The following is a 2,500-nucleotide window of genomic DNA, read 5'->3' as shown; positions in this document are numbered from 1 at the left end:
TCGTTTACGGCCTTCCATTCCACGTATTACATGATATGTGATATTGGTTTGTATTGGATATTGGACTTGGTGAGGAGACACATGGACTTTAGTACCGAGGCATCCCTTCCACCACATCTCAAGATGCACGTCAAAGGGGAAGGACCTATGTCGGACATGTTTAAGGTAGAGGATTTGTGTGTATGAGTATGTGTGTGTGTGTGTGTGTTTGTGTGTGTGTGTGTGTGTGAACAGTAATCAGTTGAATATATTTGATTGATTGTACGGTGTTATTTATAAACTCGCATCAGTTCTGTTCGCCAATCGCAACCAATACACACAATATTACGCAAACTTTAACCCTTAGTCTACATGAGAGAATTCAATTTTACTGATCACTTCTCTGGTACTACTTTATACTTAATACTTAACTGTAAAGTTAAGTAAGTGATTACCTTTTTTATGATTTATTATTTATTGGCTGACTTGGATTTGAAGCAGTACTGCTGCTAAGGTCTTAGTCAGTCAGATTGACCCTAATAATAATAATAATAATAATAATAATAATAATAATAATAATAATAATAATAATAATAATAATATAATAATAATAATAATAATAATAATAATTGAGCCTTTATATAGAGCAATATAGACTAAACGTGCTCAAAGCGCTTCACAAGGGGTCCCTGGCCTACAGCAACACTTGACATGGAGGACGGGACATGACGCCTATTAGGCGATATTACAAATTTTTTTCGGACAGAGACAACGCTGTTAACGGCCAAGCTAGTACTCATTTAACACCTGAGCACGGTGAGAGAACGTGAGTAAAGTCCTTTTCCAAAGGCTCAGCTATGCGCCGAGCGAGGCTCGAATCTAGCCAGATTGACGAGCGGGATCACATTTATTTCATTTCAATCTTTTTCGTTCCATTCAGGCCATGGTCGGGGTTTTGGAACCAGTATCTGACGACGGTCTCGACGTCAACTCGGCCTCGTGTTTGCCGAAACCCATAGAGCCAGCATGGGACGTCTACAAGATCATCATCGCCATCCTCATCATCTGCTTCTTCCTCACAATCTTCGAGGCTTACGGACTCCGTCTACGACACGTCGTGGCCGCGTGCTACTATCCAGAGAGAGAACGCGCTAGGGCTGTGTGGTTGTACAATCACATTCTAAAGGTTGATATATTTTTTTGACTTGGCTGAGAATATTATATAATGATAATAATAATAATGACAAAGAACCTGAAACCCGCAGAATATCTGGTTGAACATTGCATTGCGGATTCGCAACTGTACATGAATACGGTAAAGATTTGGTCGTCTGTATACAGACTGTATTAAAATTGTATTGTGATACCACCGTATGCTGCTTAAATGGAAAGCCGGTGCGGGGGGGGGGGGGGGTGAATCAAACTAAGACACAGATACCTATCTTATTGCGGCTAGGTGGTCTTATGGTATGATACGCACATTCGTACCAGAAGGAACAAGGTTCGAGTTTCGCTCTAAACGGCGCTATTTGATCACATGCCTCGCCGTACTCATGTGCAAAATGAGGACCTGGCCGTTAACGACGATGTCTCTGTCGGATAAAAAAAATGGTGTAATATCGCCTGACAGACGTCATATCTCGTCTAACATGATAAGAATTGCTGTTGACTAGGGATCCCTTGTAAAGCGCTTTGAGCACTTTAACCCTCTCCTTACCACCCACAGCAAAATCGTCACATTTGTTACGACACAATATACATTTTTCTTATTCAGATTTATATTGCACATCACAATGATCTTTGTTTAATTAATAGGAACATAAAGTTGTTTTGTAGAGAGATTGTTTGAGTTTTAAAAATCAATTTTTCTGGTGTGTAAGACTGCCATTTTGGGGAAAATACTGAAAATGGTCGATAAGGAGATAGCTAAGTGGATATTGCCCTATAAGAATGCTCCAGTTTTTCTTATTACTGTTGGGTAAAGAGGAAGGGATCAGGAAACAGTGAAATCAAAATATAGACTTATCCAAGTAGATGTTACACGAGACTCTTCTCGCATTTTAAGATCATGTCACGTTAAGTCGGAACACATCTTTTCGCTCATTTCGTATATTATTTATGATACAACTAAAATTTGGCACGGGGTTTTGTAGCTTGTAACTTCAGTTGGGCGAATACATCTCATTAAATTATCTCTAACAGACTATGAAACTCAAATGCTATTTTTACCGGCTTGATATTGTATAGGCATGGAACTCTTAAGTTTCTTGTCTCAAATACCACTTTCATTTTTTCGCACTCTGATTTTCTGAAAATAGAAAGCACATTCTTGACGACATTGAGAGCTTAAAGCGGACACTATTTTGTGGTTCTACCACTTCCGAGAGGTATTCTCCAAATTTAAGTCGTTGCATCTCTTCATTTTCAATTCTAATCATGTTCTAATATGCCGTCTATATTAACCCGATCATTGCGACATATCCTTTTAATTTGCTTTGCCAAATCATTACATCAGATGAGA

General features: G+C 38.9%; 1 pseudogene across 1 annotated transcript in view; it reads left to right on the top strand.

Annotated features, from left to right (window-relative positions):
• The window catches only part of LOC144964112 (DC-STAMP domain-containing protein 2-like), a 51,111-nt pseudogene that overhangs the window by 23,384 nt on the left and 25,227 nt on the right, over nt 1–2,500 (top strand). Inside the window, exons 8-10 of the transcript XR_013643748.1 lie at nt 1–165; nt 920–1,165; nt 2,495–2,500. The exon at nt 1–165 is cut by the window's left edge and continues 33 nt beyond it; the exon at nt 2,495–2,500 is cut by the window's right edge and continues 113 nt beyond it. The product of XR_013643748.1 is annotated as a DC-STAMP domain-containing protein 2-like (transcript). The remainder of the gene's footprint in view (nt 166–919; nt 1,166–2,494) is intronic.

Source organism: Berghia stephanieae, chromosome 2 (assembly GCF_034508935.2).
Source record: "Berghia stephanieae isolate SIO BIC M18660-M18661 chromosome 2, UCSD_Bste_1.3, whole genome shotgun sequence".
NCBI classification, from domain to species: domain Eukaryota; kingdom Metazoa; phylum Mollusca; class Gastropoda; order Nudibranchia; family Aeolidiidae; genus Berghia; species Berghia stephanieae.
This window is presented reverse-complemented; position numbering and strand designations above follow the sequence as displayed.